We start from the raw sequence: 23,799 nt of genomic DNA, 5'->3' as shown, positions 1-23,799 counted from the left end.
GAGGTGCATCTAGAGTTCCAAAAACTTTTGACAAAGTTCCTCATGAAAGGCTCCTGAGAAAATTAAAGAGTCATGGGATAAGAGACAATGTTTAATTGTGGATTAAGAATTGGTTATCAGACAGAAAACAAAGGGTAGGGTTAAATAGCCATTTTTTAAATGGAGGAGGGTAAATAGTGGTGTGCCATAGGGATCTGTACTGGAACCGGTGCTATTTAACTTATTTATAAATGATCTTGAAATTGGAACTACAAGTGAGGTGATTAAATTTGCAGATGACACTAAACTGTTCAAAGGTGTTCAAATGCATGTAAGCTGTGAAAAATTGGAGGAAGACCTTAGGAAATTGGAAGGTTGGGTGTCCAAATAGCAGATGAAATTTAATTTGGACAAATGCAAAGTGATGCACATTGGGAAGAATAATCCAAATCATAGTCACACCAATCTGTGGTTTTGCAAGCATTTTGTAATGGCATCTTGGTACTTAGATGCCGTTATAGAATTGTCATTCAGTGTGTATCATTAGCATAACTATATGGAGATGCCATGTTATAAAATTGCCCCTTTAAAAGCAGTGCTCCAGCAGAGGGGATCACTCCATTCATCTATTAGTTCCCCTCCCCTCCCCCCAAAGCAATATGGCTTTGGAAAAGTACATGTTTATGTTGCCATGTTGAACCTGTCAGTATTTTTGGCATTTATGGTTCTAACCTGGTACTGGAACCTGGCACTAATACTGAACATAAACCACCACATAACCAGTCCATTCCTCAATGTATTTTAGAATACGCTCTATGTTGGCAAATTTTGTTCTAAAATACTAGCAGAACTTGAGATGTTCCAACCTAGACATCTCAATTTCTGTTTGAACATCCTTTCTAAAATCCCCCTTTAAATACATCTGTGACCAGTTTTCAAAAGCTCTGCTTCTCCTAGTAGATAAGTGCAGAATGCATTAGGCATCCTGTACTGACTTGATGAAGGGACAAGTACTCATCATAAATATATGAAATCAGTCATTTTAAAATGGTGTCACTTATTGTTTGTTCACCTGTATTTCTGCATAAATAAATGGACCGATATGGCAAACACAGAAAAGAAAGAAAACTGATTAGCTTTAAAGAAGGAGCCCTTGGAGTAAGTCCATCCCAGGCTACAAGATGCTGATTCCAAGACTGCACAGTGCAAAGCTCCTTCAATTAACAAAACAGATTTCTCTACAGGATAAAGCTTTATTTGGAAATTTCCAGTCATGTATGCCGAAGTTTGGCATTTATCAGAAGACCTTGATAGCTCCACAGGATGCCTGCTCTTCTGTCTACAAGCATGCTTCGGGTTGAGGTAGTAGGTTGTATAGTTTAGAGTAACATCACAGGAGGTAGCTGTACAATCTCCTAGCTTTACCCGGGGTGTTGCTATAACGACTGTAGGTGTCAGCCTTCCAAACAAAGGTAAGTACACTTCATCATACTCTTCTGACTTAGGTGCTGGATCCTAATATTGCCAATGAAATATATACACATGACTCCCAGCTTTACCCCTTAACTACCTTGGATCTCAACTTCATGGCAACTCTAACTTCCAGCAAATATGGTTGAAATGCAAGCTTAAGCATGCTTATCCACTATTTATTGGTGGGTTTTCATAACCTCCAATCTCACAAGTCATCACTGGATGTTTCTAGTACACAAGTCAGTGGGTTGGATTTTGCAGGAAATTACATCTGAGTTCTCATGATATTAGAAGTTCATATGTAGTAGTTGCAGGTGATGCTGGTTTTAGTTCGGTTTTATGTGTTTTATGAATAGAAGGGTTTTTATTTCTTTTTTGAAATTGTTTTGTTTCAACCTAATTTATCTCTAAGTCAGGGTTTCCCAACTATGTCATCAAGACCCCTCAGTGAGTTGACTTGACTGGATATTTACAGTGAAAAAGCATAGGTAGATTTGTATATTTCTAAGTTTCCCAAATTAATCTCATTAATATTTATTAGGGGATACCCTGAACCCAACTAGCTGTAGGATCTCCAAGGCATGTTTGGTAAGCCCTTTCCTAAGTAGCTTGATTTTATTAACCATTATATAAAGTAGATATATTGTGGGAGATATTCAGCAAGATGGCAGATGTTTAAGGAGTATAAAAAAATACTACAATATAGCTTGCACAAATTGGGGAATAGTGCAAGACTAACTACCACACATGTATGCATTGGAAAAAAAGAACATCAAAGCTCCCAGAGGTATTTATTATATCTTTGTTAATTTGTAATAATAGGGTCCCTTGTATTATCATTGATTCCAACCAATCTTAGGAGAAAAAAAGCACAGCGGATAAAACTCCAGTTCTGGTCATTACCTCTGGAGAAAAATAGCTGTACTAAAAAAATCCCCACAAGTTGGATCAACATTAGTACAAAATAGCTTGCAATAATCCTCAATTTGACAAAAAAAACCTAGATCTAAAAAACATATCTAAAAACTGTGGAAAAATTGACCAAAAAGACTTTTTTTTTTTTTTTTACATCCCGTACTTATTTGCAGAAGATAGTTAGAGAACCATATTTAATGGCTCCAACTTCAGTTTGGAATCCAGTGTTCACTTTATCCCAGACCATTCCTGGGTATGTGCTTCCTCAGTTATCTTTTAGTTAATCCCCTAGTACTCCCTGCCTGCATATTTTGATAATTATGCTCAATACTCATGATAACAAACATCAATCATCCCAGGACTATCCTTTGAAAAACATATACCCCCCCCCCCCCCATTTATGAAGCTGCATTAAGCTTTTTTATCACCGGCCGTGGCGGTAACAACTCCAACACTCATAGGAATTCTTTTTCAGATACTCCACAGTAAATAGAATTGCAGTTATTCAAATATGGCAATAATATCAATTGACAAAGTACTCAAAAACTAGATTGTGGCAAGATAGATCTTATAACTCTCAGCTGTCAAAGATGGAAAATGATGTTTTTGAGAGCATTCTCATATGATGATTTAATTCTAAATCAGAATCCAGGATTACACCTAAGATTCTAGATGTGTTATCTATTCTCTTTTTTATTATTATTCTCTTTTATCTACATCAAAGCACAAACTTTGAAAAAGAAATACAAATCCTCAAAATAAAATTTTTGATCATATCTTAACATCATGTTACTATACAACAGTCCACAAAGGGGGGGAGGGATGATAGAAAATCTATCACAACCAAGGTGAAGTTGGAATTAAAGAAAAAGGCAAAAGGAAATATGGAGACTGTTAATCAAAATTGTAATTTGCCAGGTTCCTAGACATTGACTTCACTATCTGGGTTCCTTGAAACTGCTTTGCCTTCCAGGAAAAATTGTAATTGTTCAGGTTCATAAAAGACGTGGAGGGGCAAAATCAAAAAAAGCGTCTAAGTCCCTAAACGTTCAACCCAGAAGCAGGGAAAGTGTCCATAACCAAAACAAACGTCCATGTTTTGATTATGGCCTTCCTCTGCCTAAACGCCCAATCTCCACTACGTCTAAAAGTACCCCCACAGCACGTCTACACTTTTTAGCCATAATGAAACAAAAACACGCCTAGGCCACAAACATCCAACAGAAGGGCTTTTAGGCGAAGGAGGAGCCAGTCTGTCACCGGTGTCTGTCAAAAACAACACCGGTTACAGAATCTCCCCCCCCCCACAACGATCCAGGCAGGAGGGTGCCCAAGCCCTCCTGCCATATTAAACCACGCCCCCCCCCTCCCGACAACATCGGGGCAAGAGGGAGCTCAAGCCCTCTTGCCCCCCCTGACACCCCGACTCCATCGGGGAAAGAGGAAGCTCAAGCCCTCTTGCCCCAGCCAACCGCGGCACCCCCGACATATCGGGGCAAGAGGGAGCCCAACCCCTTTTGCCCCCTTCCCGACTCACCGACTCCATCGAGACAAGAAGGAGCCCAAGCACTCTTGCCTCCCCGACTCCTTCGGGGCAAGAGGGAGTCCAAGCCCTCTTGCCTCGCCGATCGTGTCCCCCCCCCGACTCATTTGGGCCAGGAGGGAGCCCAAGCCCTCCTGGTCCAGCCGATCCTCTACCCCCACCCCCCACTACATTACGGGCAGGAGGGATCCCAGGCCCTCCTGCCCTCGACAAACCCCCCTCCCCCCAACGTCCGCCCCCCCCCAGAACCCCCGATTGGCGACCCCCCCCACCCTCACCCCCCTTCCCCGTACCTTTAGATAAGTTGGCTGGACAGACGGGTGCCTAACCCGTCCGTCTGGCAGGCAGTCCTCCGACGAATGGGGCCGGATTGGCCCAGCCTAACCAAAGCCCCGCCTACTGGTGAGGCCTAAGGCGCCTGGGCCAATCAGAATAGGCCCAGGAGCCTTAGGTCCCGCTTGTGGGCGGGGCCTTAGGCACATGGCCTGGGTTGGTTCTTCTGCCACTGCTTCTTCCTTAATAAGATTAAGGTAATACAGTTTCTGGAGTGGCGGTATATTTGTTTCTGAGTACTTCAGAAGTCAAAAATAATTGAAACATTTTCTTAGGAGAATACAATCTAGAGACAGGAAAGTTAATAAGTCGCAAATTAAGATTTCGATTTGCATTCTTTTTTTTTTTTTTTAACTTTTATTGAAAGTGCAGTCCTCTTTATTGTATTTACAGTTTCTTATATTGTAAACCGCCTAGAAGTCGCAAGATAGCTGGCGGTATATAAAAATAAAGTTATTATTATTATTATTTATTGAAAGTGCAGAACCGTATATACTGTATACAGTAATCATCAAGTTAAACACTTATAATCATAATCAATAATAATGCATAAAGAATAACCCCCCTTTCCCTTCCATTACATCAAAGCAAAGAAATAACCCCCCCCCCCACTCCCCCGGATGTGTGTGAAAATAAACAAAAAGTAAAGATAAAAGGCATCTATAATGAAGTGATATAAGACGTCAATGGGCCCCAAACCAATTTAAATGAATTGCTATGCCCCAACATGTCTGCGTTCATTTTCTTGTACCTGTAGCATAAGCATAAATTCACCCACTAAAAATGAAAATTGAGGCGATCATAATTTTTCCAATCCCAGTCAAAATCAGGAAAAGTCAGCATTTATATCGGTCTAACGGGGGCTTAAGATTCAATAACGTCCCACATATGACAACCTGATATGTCAATGGAATTGACGACTCCAGAATGATATTAATCTGTCCCCAAATTGACCTCCAAAAATTAAGTATCAAGGGACTATAGAACAACATATGATCCAGTGTCCCTATGTCAAGATGACAGTGCCAGCATCTATTAGACTTAAAACTATCTAACTTCTGTAAACGAACTGGGGTCCAGAAGTTCTATGCAACAAAAAAAAACAAGTTTGTCTCATAGATGCCGGCACTACATCTCATCCTGCAAGTCCAAATTTGTGGCCATTGAGTAGCAGAAATATGCTGCTTAATCTCAGTGCTCCAAATGTCTCTCAAGCTTGTTTTTGGTGTCTTATTCATATAAACAGATATTAATTTATACCACTTGGCTGCCTGATGCCCTAGCAAATCTGTCTGGAAGCATAGGCCCAGTAAGCTATACTGATTTTTTAAGTTTTGCCAGTCAGGGAACACTTTCAGAATAGCTTGCTTCAACTGCAACCACTTATATGCTTGAGACTTTGGAATACCAAATGATTGTTGCAGTCGTGAAAAATCAAGCATCTTCCCATTTGATAGTGCATCATCTAAAGTATGTATACCTACCTGCAGCCATTGCTTCCAGAGGATCTTAGTCTCGCCAATTTGAATCTTGGAGTTCAACCAGAAGGATTGAAACATGGACTGTTGTATTGGTTCAGATGTTAAATTATTAACAAATTGTAAGGTTTTACAAGTAGAAAAAAAGAATGCTATTGTCCTTATAGAGACGAGGTAACTTGATACTCAATACGTGGCTTAATCGTAATGGGAAAAATAGGAGAGGTGAGGATGATTGTACAAACAAAATTTTCAGAGCTGAGAAGTCAAAGCAAAATATATGTAACACAGAAAGAAGACTTCTCAGAAGAAAGGTCACAAACTTATTTTTAGAAAAAGATTCAGTTACTGTAAAGAACACTTAGGCATACATTCAGAATATGTGTAGTCCGACCAAGAGCCAAAGCTCCTATAGCCGAACCCACCGTCCCATCACTGTGTATGGCTATTAAGTGTTGAAAATAAGGTGTTCTTCTGAAATATCTGACTAAATTTTTCAATGGCAGGAAGGATAAAGAAATCCTACTTAACTTAAATTTGTTAGAAGGTCCCAACATGGGCCATGTTTCGTGGTCTTTTTCAAGGAACCCAGAGGGAAGAAATGGAAAAAATTCCAATGCCAAAGAAAAGCAGGGTGATGTAGACAAGAAGATAATTCTAAAAAATAAGAAGAGATAACAAAGCTTTAGAATAATGGCTATGCATAAATTCAAGGCTGTGTATGAGAGAGAACAGTAAAGACTGCACAGGGAGGGTACTTGCCATAAATTTAGGAAACAGCTTTGTGGCGTGATGCCGAAGTTTCCAATGCTTCAATGGAATGGCGGCAGGACGCCGTGGGGTTTAAATGTCAAAAGGTAAAAGGCTAATCATAACGGAGTCACGTGAACAGAATAGCTGAGATACACTGACAAAAAGCTGATGCAATAGTAATGGGGACATGAGTTGCCATTCTAAATAAAGCCAATCCGGGAGATGCTCCAAGATCTCGGGAAGGATCCAATACATACCCTGTCGCATAATAAAAGTTTGTTGGTATCTATAAAAATTTTGGAAATTTATCCCACCCTCCGCAATTGGTTTTTGTAAAGATACTAAAGCAACTCTAGCAGTTTTACCCAGCCAAAGAAATTTAGTAAGAATGCCGTTTAACTTTTTATAAAAGGACCCTTGAAAATAAACTGGCAGCATACTCATTTGGTAGCAAACTACAGGCAAAATCATCATTTTGACAGTTTGGACTCTCCCCCACCAAGAAAGATGTAGTGGGTTCCAATGCTCACACATTTCTTTGACTTTCAGCAATAGAGATTTTTCATTTACTGTCATTGTGTCTTCCACTGTTTTCCAAATCATAATACCTAAATATCTTTTACCTTCACCCTTCCAAAGGAAAGGAAATGAATAAAATATTCCCTTTGTACAATGGACATTTAACGGAAAAACCTCTGATTTTCTCCAATTTATTTTATATCCAGAAAATTTACCAAATTGGTCAGTTGCAGTAAATGCAGAATGGTGGATTCTGGATTTGTCAAATGAAGCAAGATATCATCTGTATAAGCAGAGATCTTATATTCCTGAACTGCATAAGGAATCCCCTGTATCTCTTTTGCCTGCTGTATAGCCAACAACAAGGGTTCCAGAACAATATTAAAAAGCGAAGGAGACAAGGGACATCCTTGTCTAACTCTCCTCTCCAGATGAAAACTCTCTAAAAAAGTATACATTTGCATTCTCTAGATTTTTTATCTTCCTAAATAGTGTATTTCTGTCTCTTAACTGTTGACCAGTTTGAGTTTTAATTTCAGAAACCAATTTTTCAACCTGATCTATTCTGACTGACTGTTGCTGTATTTTCTCCTACAAAGTTTTTATTTGTTTAGTGGAATCCATGATAGGAACAATGAACAAGGAGCAAACCTGGTGCAGGTTTTCAATGGCTCCCCAAAGTGCATCCATGTCCATAACTGCAGGCTTCACAAGTGGCTTTAGGGGTAGAACAGGAGAAATTTCTGAAGCTGAAGTCAAGTTCATACTATAAGTCTTCAACACCTCCTGGTGCCATCTGAGAGCCAGATCCTCCACATGAGAGCGTCTCCATCGAGACACTCCTCTCTGATGCAATTCCTTCCAGGGTCAGAGTAGAAGCCGGCAGTGCAGTTGGTGAAAAACTCCCAACGTCTCCCACTGCGATGTCGGACTGCCCTAAATTTCTCCAGGCCGTGGAGGCTTCCCAGGTCCCGTCGGGCTCAACGATGTCTCATAGTCCAAGTTGGGGGTCTTGCCACCCCTGACTTCAGATGCACCCAGAGTAACAGGCACAGCAAAGGTGATTATTGCTGTTTGCCGTGGCTTGGAGGTAGCAGTGGAAGTGGGAGAAGCTGTCCTCTGCCTCCCTCTCCTCTTCGGCATATCATCAAAAGTAAATTCAACAGGCTGTAAGCCCTAAAGTAGAAACTTTTCCTTTTTGAATAGTGAAAGGGGGAGAGCCTTTAGATATGAAACCTTCTCTGTCACCATCTTGGTTTTCTGCATTAACTATTCTCAAAACTTCACCAGATATTAATTTTACTTCATTCATATAGATACTCTCGTGATTTCCAAAACCAATAAGTTTTTTCTTAGCTATATTCTTTTTTTAAAAAGATTTTCCTAGACCAATTAGTAACTTTGCCTATAACTTGACTGCTATATTTAGGAACATTTATAGTCACTTCCATAAGTGGACAAAGTAGAAATATGTCAATTGCATAAGTATATACTATGTACCCTAAATTTGAAAAGATTTTTCCTAATTCACTCATATATATGTTAAATAAGGAAGGTGATAAGGGTGAACTTTGAGGAACACCACATCTAGCTTTCCATATTTCAGATAATTCAGTGCCTCTTGCTACTTGATATGTTCTTCCTTCTAAAAATCCTTTCAACTATTAAGAACATAAGAATTGCCGCTGCTGGGTCAGACCAGTGGGCCATCGTGCCTAGCAATCCACTCCCGCGGCAGCCCCTAGTTCAAAGACCACTGCCCTAACCAAGACCAGCCCTACCTGCATACGTTCTGGTTCAGCAGAAACTTGTCTAACTTTGTCTTGAATCCTTGGAGGGTGTTTTCCCCTATAACAACCTCTGGAAGAGCATTCCAGCTTTCTACCACTCTCTGGGTGAAGAAGAACTTCCTTACGTTTGTACGGAATCTATCCCCTTTCAACTTTAGAGAATGCTCTCTTGTTCTCCCTCCTTCTTCATGTACAGTGACCAGTGCTGGACGCAGTATTCCAGATTGGGGCGTACCATGGCCCGGTACAGCGGCATGATTACCTTCTCCGATCTGTTCCTGATCCCCTTCTTAATCATTCCTAGCATTCTGTTCGCCCTTTTCCCCGCTGCCGCGCATTGCATGGACATTTTCATTGACTTATCGACCAGTACTCCCAAGTCTCTTTCCTGGGGGGTCTCTCCAAGTACTGCCTCAGACATCCTGTATTCGTGTATAAGATTTTTGTTACCTACATGCATCAATTTACACTTTTCCACGTTGAACCTCATTTGCCATGTCATGGCCTATTTCTCGAACGTGTTTATGTCACGTTGCAGGTCTTCACAATTGTCCTGCGTCTTCACTACTCTGAATAACTTCGTATTGTCTGCAAATTTAATCACCTCACTCATTGTACCAATTTCCAGATGGTTTATAAATATGTTGAAGAGCACGGGTCCAAGCACCAAACCCTGCGGCACTCCACTCGTGACGCTTTTCCAGTCCGAGTATTTTCCATTTACTCCCACTCTCTGTTTCCTATCTGCCAGCTAGTTTTTAATCCACATGAATATTTCACCCTTGATTCCGTGGCTCGCAATTTTTCAAAGTAGTCGTTCATGCGGAACCTTGTCGAACATCTTCTGAAAATTGAGATATACAATGTCGACTGGGTCACCCTTGTCTATCCGCCTGTTTACTCCCTCGAAGAAGTGCAGCAAGTTCATCAAGCAAGATCTTCCTTTGCTGAAGCCATGCTGGATGGTCCTCATCAGATCGTATCCGTCAAGGTGCTCAATGATGTGATCCTTTATCAGCACCTCTACCATCTTTCCCGGACCAAGGTCAGACTCACTGGTCTGTAGTTTCCCTGCTCACCCCACGAACATTACCATAAATACCCAATTCAATCAACCTATATAGCCTTAACTGATGATCCACACTGCCTGTTGCCCCCATGATTAAGTGCTCCTGCACAGCTGAAGCCACCTCTAACAATAGTGTCTCCGTACTATGAAATACTCTAAAACCATGCTGAGTGTAATGTAATACTCTAACTTGAGTGACAGATTTATTCAATTGATAATTAACAATTAATTCAAGCAATTTATCAATCCATGGCATAGTTGCTATTGGTCTAAAGTTTTCAGGTTTAGAAAGATCTGCTCCTGTTGTCTTAGGAATAGGAGTTAACAAAATGTTAAGTGTTTTTTGTGTTACAACCCTCTTGTAATATTAAAGTCATCCATTAAAATGAAGACTATTACTACTATTTATTATTTCTATAGCGCTGAAAGGCATATGCAGCACTGTACATTTTAACATACAATAGACAGTCTCTGCTCAGAAGAGCTTACAATCAAGACAGAGTTATGTTTATCTAAACTTAATAAACATATTTTCAATAAAATGGAGAGAAGGAAGAATCTCACTCAGAGCTTTTTTAGCTTCTTGACTGAATCACCACCAAATGACTATATCAAGGTACCCTTACAAAGGGGCATGAAAGATATCCTATTTAAGAACTGGGAGACCCCTCTATCAGTTCAGGTAGCTGCTTAAAAAATTGATACAATGTACAGAATACAAAAGTGTCCAGGGTTTGAGAAAATACAACTTCAATATCACTCTCTAGTATCGGATTCTCCCTATACAATGTTCTATCATAACAGAGTAGTCCTTTGAATACATTCAAAATTCCTCCCTAAAGAAGTTTCAGAATTCCATCTCAACCAATCTATTGTTTTGCTTGTTGTTGTTTTTTTCCAAAGCCACATTTTTACCCTGGAGAATCAGTCCTTCACATCTTAGAATGCAAATGTGATCTGATGTACTACCTGGACTACACTAAGCTACATAGAGGGTCCCCTTAGCTCTTTGCTACCTAATAGGCTAGGAGTTGCTATATCCAAAAGAACCATCTATATTTGGCTAGCAGACTGAATCTCCTTTACGTATACTCAAGCTGGTTTGACACTATATTGGCCGTGTGACAGCCCACAATATATGGGCTATGGCTGCCTCGGTGGCTTATTTTCTCTCTACATCTATTGAAGAAATCAGCAAAGTGGCTATTTGATCCTCAATCCATTCATTTACTTCTCACTACTATTTAGAACACAACTCCAGAAGAGACAATTGGTTTGGGTAACAGTTCTGCAAAATCTATTCTCTACTTAAAGCTAACTTTTCCTCCAACCCTTTGTGGTTTTGTCAGGCTCCTGTATATTCATTATTTAACCTCTTCAAGGAGACAAGATCCTGGCAGCTTAGGAGCCCCACATGTGAGAATATTATGCCATGCCTATCCTCATGAGAAAGCAAAGATACCTGTAGTAGGTGTTCACCAAGGACAGCAGGCGTATTTTCTCACAACTCACCCATCTCCCTTAGTTGGCTTCTTAGTTTTATTACTAAGCTGATGATCCCATGAACGATGCTTGCGGTATTGGCACTGACTAAAAATTTTAAATAATAGTGACCTTGAAGGTGTTTGTATCAGGTTCTGTGGATGAAGTCACCCACATGTAAGAATATATGCATGCTGTCCTCAGAGAACACCTGCTACAGGTAAGTATCTTTGCTGTTTTCTGTGCATTTTTAAGGGGTTACCATCATTTTTAATATTATCTAACTATTAATTTATCCAACAATGGGTTGGTCCCGTTTATGTTGGATAATCGAGACTGTATATAACATGCAAATTGCTTTGATTGTAACAACAGAAAGCAGTATATTATATCCCATCACCTTTCCCCTTTCTTGAGTTTGAATGACTGTCAAGACCTGTTGTTTGACTGGGCCTGTAGCAGTTCTTTGCTGCTCCCCTAGAAAAGGTATCCTAAGGCAGTCACCTACTCTACCTAGTGGTTAAACAGCCCTGAGCAAGGGGTCAAAATGCTGTTCATTTTTGATTGCATCCAAGAGGCTGAAGAAGAGGTATTTTTATAACTTATGATCTGATTCTGGCTCATTTCTAGTTTCTGGCTTGGCATTTTGAGGGCATTTAAGGATAGGGGATGGGTTGAATAGCTCCATTATAATGCAAGTGAGGGATAGATTAATTTATGTTTACTTTCTTTTCAGGCCAGAAGTAATGAAAGTAAGACTGTTCTTCCAGAACTAGGACAAATGCATACCTTAAGGGTGACACCTCCATGGGTCATAAATCACCCACCAACCCTGTTATTCACCTTCATGGAGTTCCCTGGCATCTCCCTCTTAAACGTTTCTTCCCTCATCAATCTGGTCCACAGAGCTCATCACAGGAAGCTTGTTGCATACAGGAAGATCATACTCCCTGACTACTACTTTGGAAAAGACTCTGAGAGTAAGGAAGGAGGATTCATTTATTGTAACGTTACAAGAGGCTATCTCTTATCTTTTCACTATCCCTTTGTGTGTGCCTCTCTTTCCTCCATACTTCATGGCTTTATTTTCCTTCATATCTAACAGTGTACACTAATACCATTATTGCATATTATCTTCTGCAAGGTCCATTGTATAAAATGGTCCCAATGATAGATAATGGGTGATAATGACATGAGTGCATGCTGTTAAGTGAATGACTCCCAAAATTATAGCAAAAAAAAAAAACTCGGATATGGTGAATATCACTAATAATCACAAAAAACACTTTCACCAAAAGGAAAAATGAAGGTATAGTAAATAAAGATATCAGCAAAAACCAATCTTAAGCGAAGGAAAAAGCCTCAGACAGGGGCCCGCCCACCTCCACAATGGTGGAATAGCGGTGTTCGGGCGATCACTTCACTGGCATAAAACCTCCTACTTTGATGGTCATAGCAATGTGTTGAAAAATTACTTTCAGAATCGAGTGATATGGAAGAAGATAATGATAACTTAACTTTCTCCTTTAAAGATCGGAACACCAACGATGGCCAGCGTTTCACTGTCAAGCTGCCTCAGGGTGTATCAAGCCCGATCGCACTCTCATACGGACGCCACTCGCGTCTCAAAAGATCCAAAGATCTTTATTTACTATTCCTTTTGGTGAAAGTGAATGACTCCCATACATTTCCTTTCTTTTTTCCTTTTCTTACTCTCTCTTTCACTACATCGCTCATTTTTGGGTTTCATTTTGTCATATTCTGTATTTCCAGCATTATTGCACAAGCTAACACCACCCTTCATCTTTTGTTCTGTCTCTCTTCTGAAAATTGAAATTCATGAAACTGTATTGACTTTATAGTTTGTACTTAGGTCACCAAGTAATGTATAACTTAGGTAAATTTTCAGTAGGGCATTTAACAGCAAAACCACCTGTATATACAGTACATTTAGGGGTAAATTCTCAAAAGATGATTGAAATTTAAGTTCTGGGATGATACGTGCTAAGCACAAATTTTATAACAGCAGTTGTGCGTAAAACTACTATTATAGAATACTAGCATAAGTCTGTATTTACACACTTGTCTTTAGGTGCAGACACTTATGCCAGCTCAATGGCTGGTGTAAATGCTCACTCAGCTGTGGGCAGTTAGGCGCATAAATGATAGTATTCTATAACCTGTGTGCCTGACTCTCTGACATGCCACCCAAGCCTCTCCCACATTTTTTATATAACCTTCAATCCATAACCATTCCCCTTAACTGTATCCATGACATCCTGTTTGTCTATCTTGTCTGTTTAGATTGTAAGCTCTTTCAAGCAGGGACTGTCTTCTTTGTGATTCTGTACAGCGCTGCGTATGTCTGGTAACACTATAGAAACAATAGTAGTAGTAGTAGGTTCATGCACCCCTTGATGTTGCAGCTAAACGTAGTTATATGTTTTATGGGTAATCGGTTCCAATTAGTGCCAAAATATATCACAATAATAATAAAATTGAACCGTAGCATATAGAATAAATAACATATTTAGCTCCAAGATTCTGTTTTTTGTCCTTATGGTCTCTGGTTAGTTCACTATTCTTCCCTATTGACAGGATAATATGCATGAAATTCAAAGATGCTTACATGCTCACTGGTAGTACTGTCTGCATAAGCAGGATTTTTTCCCTTAATTTCTGAGGGTTGTACCCATAACCATATACACAAAACATGCCATCAAAGTTTATATATACAGTATATGTTACAGATTTAGGGGAGGTCTGTGGGAAGTGCCAGCACATATTATTTGCAAAATTAAACCACTAAACAGGAAATTTCTGTGCAGCATACGATTCCTTATGGATGGATTAAGCAGCCCAACTCACGAATTGCTTATAGAAGATATTGATCATTTTCTTCTCTCTGCCCCCATGTCTCTCCAGGCAGTGCCCCTCACCTCAATTTTTAACTCTGCAAATGAGTTGAGAAGATGTCTTTCTATCTGCTATGCCCTAGATTATTTATTTTCAGGTTTTAATCTGATCTTCTTTTGAGGCTTCCCTGTGCCAAGAGGTTCCCAGTAGTCCTGGGTAGTGCTGCCTGATTTAAGAAAAAAAATTTCGATTCGATTCGATTCAGCCTATTGAATTGGTTTTTCGATTCGATTCTATTTTCCTGCCCATATTGGGTGTTTGTTTGTTTTTTTCAAACATCCTGGTGGGTTTATTTTACAGCCTCTTCACCCCCTTTGCCTTCTCCTAACCACACTGGTGCTGTGGTGTAAACAAAATAAAAAAACAAAAAAGACTTTTCCTCTCTCTGTTAAATCCTAGCTCACGTTTGCGGTCTAACACCAGCTCTGGCAGGATACACTTTTCAAATCTGACATATTGCAATCACAAAACAGAAAATAAAATTAGTTTTTCTACCTTTTGTTGTCTGGTTATTTTGCTTTTCCATCATCTTGGTCCCAGTTTCTCTTTTTGCTTTTTTTCTATCTTCCACTAATTTTCTTTCTAGTATCTGCTGTCCAATTTTCTACTTTTCTCTCTTGTTCCATTCCCTCCTTAACTTTTTCTTTTATTTTTTGCCTTTCTCTACTCAAATCTTGCCCTCTTTCTCACCCTTCTTTTTAAATTTTCAGCTACCTCTCCATTCTCCATATCCTCTCAGTCCCTAGCGCTCCCATTTCCCATCTCACTCCTTTCCCATCTTCCTATTTCCTTCTATCTACTCCCCATTACCACATTATTCAAATTTTGTTGGTCTCAGGCTCTGGTTGTCTTCTGATAACTTGCTTGCCAGGGTCTCCTTCTTTCTTCTTTCTCCCTGCTAACCATTCATCTTCCATCTCTGTCCTCCCCTTCCGTTTCTTTTCCCTCCCCAGGAGGTCTGGCATCTTTCCTTTTTTTCGTCTCCCTCCACAGATCCACCTTTTCTTAACTACCCTTTCATCCAGCATCTCTCCTTCCTTCCCCACCGCCCCAGGGTCCACCATCTCTCCCTTTCTTTTCCCAACTACCCTCCTATCCAGTATCTCCATCCCCCCCTCCATACCATCCCTTGCATCCAACTTCTCTCCCTTTCTGTTCCTTCCCTCCCTAAATCCCATTGTCCATCATTTCTCTCCCTCTCTCCCTCTCCTCTATTTTCAGACCCATTTCTTCCTCCCCAAAGTACAGCATATACACATCTCTTTGAACCCCCCTTCCCTCCCTCTGTGTACTTCTAAAGCAGGGCCTCCTTCCCATGAAGGTCTGTCCCCCCTTGAAGGTCTGTCTCCCCTTGAAGGCCTGCATCCCACCCCTAAAGGCCTGTGCCACCATCCCTGAAGGCCTCTTTTCCCATTGAAGGCTTGTCCCCCCTTAAAGTCTGCATTCCACCCCTGAAGGCCTGCCTGTCCCCCCCCCTTGAAGACCTGTCCCCCTTTGAAGGCCTGCCTCCCCCCTTGAAGGCTTGTCCCCCCCTTGAATGCCTATCCCCCCCTTGAAAGCCTATCCCACCCCTGAAGGCCTGCCTGTCCCCCCCCTTGAAAACCTGTCCCCCCCTTTGAAGGCCTGTCTCCCCCCCTTGAAGGCTTGTCCCCCCTTGAAAGCCTATCCCACTCCTGAAGGCCTGTCCACCCCCCTTTGAAGGCCTGCCTGTCCCACCCCGAAGGACTGCTCACTCCCTCCCCCCCCAGCATCCGGCTTCCACCCCCCTGGCCTTCCGTTTTCCCCCCTTGCCTCCCCGCACTGTTTACCTTCCAGCCGGAAAAGCCTGCAAACAAGATCGCAGTGTTAGCGATCTTAGTACCGCTTCGGAGCTAGTTCCTCCATCGTGGTCCCTCCTCTGATGTTAGAGGAGGGGCGGGACCGCGACGGAGGAACCAGCTCCAAAGCGGTACTAAGATCGCTAACACCACGATCTTGTTTGCAGGCTGTTCCGGCTGGAAGGTAAACAGTGAGGGGAGGCCGGGGGGGAGCAGAAGGCCGAGGGGGTGGGAGCTGGAAGCTGGACGCCGGGGAGGGGGGGAAGCCGACAGCAGCACTTCCCGACTGACCCTTCCCCCTCGCCTTCTAAAGCAGGTGCGGCAGCTGCCACTCCTGCTTTAGGGGACGAGGGGAGAGGGTCAGGTGAATCGGGAAGCCGTTTTTTTTTTGTTTTGAACCGATTAAAATCGATTCACCCGAAGTGAATCGGTGAACCGATTTGAATCGTGAATCGGGCAGCACTAGTCCTGGGACAGATCTGCCAGAGAGAAGGGTCAGACGGGGTCTATAGTAAGGAGTACCACACTTTTAAAAGTGCACCTGCCTGGCCAGCCTGTGTTACCACTTGGGAGCTCAGGGTTATGTCCCCTGGGCGCGGTGCTCGCCCCTGCGGAGTCAGGTGCTTGAATGCAGGCTGATTTGATCCCACAATTGGCCAGGAGGCTTGGTGGAGGTCTACTGAATGTTCCCCCCCACAACTCCTCCCAAAGAATTGTGTGGGAGAGTGAAGGGTCGAGGGTTTCAGGTTTTGGAACCTAAATAAAAATCAGCCCGAAGAAACAAGCTGCTGTAGGCACACTTCCTTGTCTGATGCAGACATTCCTTCTCCATTATCAGCTACAGTGAAAAGCTGATGCAGGCACAACAGATGACAGTTATGAGTACAGTTCATTACTGTCTATGGGAAAATATGGGTGGGTCTGATTTAGATAAAACTAGAGGTTTCTGAGGGTGTTCCAAGGATCCTCCACCTCCAAAATCATATTTTGAGTGTTTTTCAACTCTTAGTTTTGCTCCCAAAGGCTGTTTTCTGGCACCAAAATGCTGCTGCTATGGCCATCTTAGAATCCCGATTTTATTGTTAGAAGCCTCCTTCTGCCTCAGATTGCCTCAGTTTTGGTGGAAATAAAGTCTTATGGACCCCTCAGGTAGTACTTTAGATCCCATATTATGTCAGTTTTGTGCTGGATGGTCAGCTGAGGAGCATCCTTGTCCCGTGTGGTGTGGGGCATGTAAGGGGGGGGCAGGAGCCATGGGCTTTTAGCCCCTTTGGTCTCTCCATGGGTCAGCAGGGGCAGAAAGCTTGAGATTCGAGTCTTAAAGCCCTATTAGAGCTTGTAAATTCTGACTCGGCATTGCCAGCGAAGTGCTTTTGCATAGATGCCCTTGACCCTGAAAGAAGACATGTGGTAGACCGATAGAGGTCCCCGGAAGTTCCAGATCAGGTCTTTCACCCAAATTTTGTGACTTACCAGAAGTATAAAGGGTTGTCAGCTCCATCTGTGAGCCAGCCAGGCAGTGCTCAAAGGAGCTTACCTCCACAGAGCAAGGTCTTGCAGCAGCTTTTAGAGCTGCAGGAGCCAGAGATCCAGTTGGAATAGGACTGGGACAATTTGGGGGTCATATGTGATTCCACTGCTTTCCCATCATGCATCCTCAGATGATTCTGGATCTCAGCTTGGGGCAGACAACCAGGGGTCGGTGTTAGCCCTGAACTAGGGAGAGGATTCAACGCTGCTCAGGCTGTTGAGACTGGTGGATATATCTGAGGTCATTTCAATTTCTTTGCGGGAGTTGGATCTAGAGTCCCAGTAGGTCTCTGCTACCCAGCTCTCACTGCTAAGTATTACTAAGTCACAATCCAATTGTTTCCTTCACAACCACAAATTACCAGGATGATACTGGAGCACTGGAAATTGCCAGAAGGTCCTCTGTCGTGGTCCAGAGTGATGATGAAATTATATCCCATGACTTCTGCTTTCCAGCAATTGTTTACCTCCTTCTAAGGTGGATTCTGTGGTAGCACAAGTGACTGAGAGACCTTCTCTGCCTAGTGAATTGCAGTGGTCCTGAAGGATTCCCAGGATTGCTAAGTGGACTTAATCCTCAAAAGACAGTTTGAGGCATTGACCTTAGGCCTTAAAGCTATGGCATCCTTTGTGGTGTAAGCCTGCCATAAGATGCTTCACCAGAATCTGGCCACGGGATGGGGGTGGGGGGGTGTTGGTGCTGGCTGAGGCAGACTATGTGGCAGACACTATTTACATCATGCTCATGGTCATGAGCAAAGTATCAGCTTATTCAATTTCCAAACACAAAATGGTCTGGATCAGGTGGTGGGCAAGAGATTTGGCATCCAAAGCCATCTTAAACAAGCTCCCTTTAAAGGATCAGATGCTTTTTGGAAGAGGGCAGTGTTGCAGGTAGAGCAGCTCCTACAAGAGCTGTGGTGGATTATACATTTCAGAAAGAGCCATTTGGAGCCAACCTAGTGTCTAGAGTACTTGGGGGTTCAGTTCAACACAAAAGAAGACCAAGTTTTTCTTCCAGAGTCACGCAAACCTAAGCTCAGATGTCAGATACTAGAGATCTTGGTGCAACGATATCAAAGACTTGGCATTACCTGCAGGTACAAGGGTCTGTGGTAGCGACCATAAAGGTGATTTCGTGGGTGAGACCCACCTCTTCCCCTGCAGAGCACTTTAGGGGTGCGTTGGTTGCTTCAGAAAGACTATCTCTAATAGCAATTATCCTGGATAATAGAAGCGCGACAGAGGCTAAAGAGGTGGCTTCAGCCAGAATCGTTATCCAGAGGCATCCCTCGTTACTTAGAGTCTTGGTGGGTGATCTTGACAACAGATGCCAGTCTCTATGTGTTTGGGGGTCATGGCGAGGGTCATCCAGTACAGGGGTAATGGTTGCTCTCACAGAGGGAATGGCCCTTCATTAGTTTGGCATTGAGAGCCATTCAGTTGGTTCTACTACAGTTCTTTCAGATGTGGCTGCAACAGTCAGGATCTTCTCAGACAATGCCACAGCTGTGGTGTACATCAAGGGGGAACCAAGAGCACTCCACTGCAGGTGGAGGCCTAATTACTGTTTAGCTAAGCAGAGACCCATCTGCAGGCTATTACAGCAGCTCATATAGTGAGAATAGACAATATCCAGGCTGATTATTTCAGCCACCTGACCCTGGTACCAGGGGAATGATCCTTGTCCCAGACAGCATTCAACTGCATTATGAAATGCTAGAGGTGGCTGATATTCAATCTCATGGCCTCAGCATACAACAGGAAAGCTCCTGGTTTCTTCAGTCAAAGGTCTGAGCCAGGATATAACAAAAATCTTTTACACGAATACAGGATGTCTGGTGCAGAACTCGGAGAGACCCCCCAGGAAAGAGACTTGGGAGTACTGGTCGACAGGTCAATGAAGCCGTCCACACAATGCATGGCCGCGGCAAAAAGGGTGAACAGAATGCTAGGAATGATTAAGAAGGGGATCACGAACAGATCAGAGAAGGTTATCATGCTGCTGTACCGGGCCATGGTACACCCCCACCTGGAATACTGCGTCTAGCACTGGCCGCCGTACATGAAGAAGAACACAGTACTACTCGAAAGGATCCAGGGAAGAGCGAGTAAAATGATATAGGGGCTGGAGGAGTTGCCGTACAGTGAGAGATTAGAGAAACTGGGCCTCTTCTCCCTTGAAAAGAGGAGACTGAGAGGGGACATGGTCGAAACATTCAAGATAATGAAGGGAATAGATTTAGTAGATAAAGTCAGGTTGTTCACCCTCTCCAAGGTTGGGAGAACAAGAGGGCACTCTATAAAGTTAAAAGGGGATAGATTCCGTACAAACGTAAGGAAGTTCTTCTTCACCCAGAGAGTAGTAGAAAACTGGAACGCTCTTCCAGAGGCTGTTATAGTGGAAAACACCCTCCAGGGATTCAAGACAAAGCTAGGCAAGTTCCTGCTGAACCAGAATGTACACAGGTAGGGCTAGACTCAGTTAGGGCACTGGTCGTTGATCTAAGGGCCACCGTGGAAGCAGACTGCTGGGCACGATGGACTACCGGTCTGACCCAGCAGAGGCAATTCTTATGTTCTTAGGAAGTGGTGGCATAGATGCTATAGTATAAACTTGGCCAGTAAAGGGACTTCCATTGTGTTGTGTTCCAAACGGAGCTGATGCTAGGCTGGATCTTTCAGAGGATAGTGACCTATCGAGGTTTGGTAATTCTTTTGGCCCCAGATTGGCCACATCATCTTTGGTATGCAGATTTAGTGCAGTTGCAACAGGTCAGCTGCATCAGACTACCGCTGCACCAGGATACATCAAACCTCAGTCTTACTTTTGATGATTGATCTTGCTAAATTTTTCAGTTCTAAACTAACATTATTTCATAACCAGCATATATCTAAATCTTCTATTAACTAATAGTTCTATTGTTGATTAGTCATCCATTGTGCCTGGATTTCCTCCTGCTTCCTCCAATAGCATGATGACCCAACAGTGGTCTTCCTTTCTGCTTCCAAACTTGACATCTTTCACACAGTTAGTCTATACTTCTCGAAAAACTACTTGTCTTTTTGCTTCTATACCATCTTCTTGGATCTCGCCATTGTCTTATTCCCTACATTTTTCAAATGGTTTGTAATAGTTTATCTACTGGGTTGGTACCAGATGTCTGGAAATAAGCATTAGTACATCCAATTTTAAAGAAAACAGTACTTGATACAGAATCTCCAGCAAACTATCGTCCAATTTCAAATCTTCCTTATCTTTCTAAAATTACAGAACAAATTGTTTTTAAACAGCTTTGCAGTTTCATACAATCTAAAAATATTCTTCATCCAAGTCAATAATAATAATAATAATAATAGTTTATTTTTGTATACCGCCACACCATCAGTTCTTGGCGGTTTACACAATAAATTACAAAGTATTTAAAATACAGAGCCAGATAACAGTGTCTTATAAAAGGAAATAACACAATTCAATAAAAGATACTAACTGACAAAGTACGACCCTAACTCATTCAAAGTATGCACAATACAGATTATTTATACTAAAATATATAAGCTTCTGTAAGCCTTATTCCATAAAAATAATAAAAATCCATTTATCAAATTGATATATCTATTAAGTATTGTACTGTTTAAATAGATAGGTCTTAAAATCTTTCCGAAATTGCTGATAAGTGAGGGCTGGAGTAATAAGAACATTCAAGCATGTATTCATTACTCCTGCTTGAAACGCCAGAGTCCTATCTAAAAATTTCTTAAAACGGCACATTTTCGCTGAATGAAAATAAAACCAGCCAGTTCTACGTATATTTTTTTTACATATAAAAAATCTAAAACGAGCAACAAGATAAGATGGGGCCAACCCAAATAAGACTTTGTAGCAAATACTTCCAAATTTAAACAACACTCTAGCCTCAAACGGCAACCAGTGGAGCCTTTGATAATATGAGCTGATATGATCATGTTTTTTTAGATTAAAAATCAAACGAATTGCTGTGTTTTGAATTAATCTTAATCTACTAGTTGACATTACAGTAATCCAGCATTGAAAGAATTGATGAATGAACCAGTATTTTAAATGATTTAAAATCAAAATATTTTCTAATGGTACGCAACTTCCAAAGAATGATAAAACATCTTTTGACCAGTAAATCTGTATGAGCCTTAAATGATAAAGTACGATCCAAAGTAACTCCTAATATTTTTAAAGTAGAAACTATTGGATAAGTTTGACCGTTTACCGTAAGCATCGTTTCCGTAAGCTTATCATTAGGACTAGTTAGAAAAAACTTTGACAGTCGGGTTTTCGTCCTGGTCATAGTTGTGAAACAATTTTAGTTACTCTTCTGAAATTTCTTCATTCAGCTTTAAATAGAGGCAATGTTGTTTTATTAGTTTCTCTTTATCTTACCTGTGCTTGATTAATTCAGTTGGAATACCGTCGATACCAAGTGATTTGTTTTTCAATAAAGCTTTAATTGCTGCTATAACTTCTTCTTTTAAAATTTCTGGTTCTCTTTGGGGTCAGTTTCCTTCAGTTTCCCCAATGTTATCCTCATTGCCTTTTTTGTATAGATTTTCTGTATATTATGTTTGTTTTATTAGAACTTGTTATACCGCTTCAGTATATGACAGATCTAAGCAGTTTACAATATAAATATTTTATGATAGGAAAGTAAAGAGATAGGATACATATAGCATTAATGTTATGAGTAAAAAAAAAAAAGGTTTCTATACTGACCCAAATGTCCACTATCCATCACACTCCCCAAGAGTCATGCCACCTCCGATCACCTCCTCCTCCTCTGATCGCCCTCTTCCTCCTCCGATCGCCCCCTCCTCCTCCAATTGCCTCCCTCCTCCTCCGATTACCCCCCTCCTTCTCCGATCGCCTCCCTCCTCCTCCAATCGCCTCCCTCCTCCTCCAATCGCCTCCCTCCTTGCCCTGATCCAAGTCCCGGGGCTATTTTTTTTCGATGCGGGCTGCCAACGGGGGGGCGGGGGGGGGAATCACAAATAGTCAAAACCGCGAACGTCGAAACCACGAATAGGGAGGGAGAAGCGTACTTCTAATCTAATATCCTGTGGTAGATGATTCCACAGTTGGGGACCAATGAAATAAAAGGATTTATTTCTTATAGATTCCCATTTGGCCATCTTTGCTGAAGGGAGTATCAGCTTAAAATCCTGCATTGATTTCAACATTCTGCTAGGAGAGTAATGTATTATTAAAGAATTTAAATATTCAGGTTGCTGATGATACAGGACCTGATGAACTAGAGTTAGTATTTTGAATTACATTCTAGAATGAATTGGCAACCAATGGAATTTTAGATATACAGGTGTAACCCTGTCAAATTTCTTCTTAAAGCCCAGTATTTTAATGACAGTATTTTGAATTGTTTGTAATCTTAGATTACTTTTTGCAATGCCCATGTTTATGATATTACAATAATCCATGTTGGAAATCAGTAAAGCATGGATAAGTGTATGCAAATTATGTTCCAAAAATAGTCCCCTAATTGACCGTAACTTTCTCATGGTATAAAAACATGATTTAACTAAGTTAGAGACTTGGCAATCAGAATTCAATTGATAGTCAGTTGTGACTCCTAAATATTTAAAGATTGAAACTAGAGGAATTCTTTGTCCTACGATGTAAATTTCCTCTTTTGGTTGAGGAGAGTGACCTGTAATCCAGCAAGATGTACATTTTTCAACGTTCAAGATTAACCTCTGATTATTAAGCCATTCATTGATAAGCACTAAACCATCTGTGATAAGGTTCAGATCTATGTAAGATGAGTTAATATTAGCCACCAACAAAATATCATCTGCATAACAGTATACTCTGAATCCCAACTCTTGAATAACTGAGATCAATGGAAAAATAAAGATGTTAAATAGTATTGGGAACAAAGCTGATCTCTGTGGTACCCCACATGACAACTGAAGGGTTCTTGAGATTTCCTTTTTTCCTTTGACTGAAAAGGTCCTAAATTGTAGGTATAATATGAACCATTTCAACACCGTGGTGGATAGCCCGATGTCATGTAGTCTTCTGAATAATAGATCATGATCCACTAGGTTGAATTCTGCCATCAAATCTGGCGATTTCTCCAGAGCCAGATATCCATTATCCAGGATCTCTAATGTTTCATTAAGAAAACAAGCCATGAGTGTTTCCGTACTGTGGCAT

At 41.5% G+C, this 23,799-nt stretch overlaps 1 long non-coding RNA gene across 1 annotated transcript in view; it reads left to right on the top strand.

The window, feature by feature from the left end:
- LOC117368947 overlaps nt 1-13,874 on the top strand; it is a 132,138-nt gene extending 118,264 nt beyond the window's left edge. Inside the window, exon 5 of the long non-coding RNA XR_004541041.1 lies at nt 12,071-13,874. This is a non-coding gene — a long non-coding RNA (uncharacterized LOC117368947). The remainder of the gene's footprint in view (nt 1-12,070) is intronic.
- The last annotated feature ends 9,925 nt before the right edge of the window (nt 13,875-23,799 follow it).

This window comes from Geotrypetes seraphini, chromosome 11 (genome assembly GCF_902459505.1).
Source record: "Geotrypetes seraphini chromosome 11, aGeoSer1.1, whole genome shotgun sequence".
In the NCBI taxonomy this organism is placed as follows: Eukaryota; Metazoa; Chordata; class Amphibia; order Gymnophiona; family Dermophiidae; genus Geotrypetes; species Geotrypetes seraphini.
Note: the sequence above shows the minus strand (reverse complement) of the source record. Positions and strands in the feature narration are given on the sequence as shown.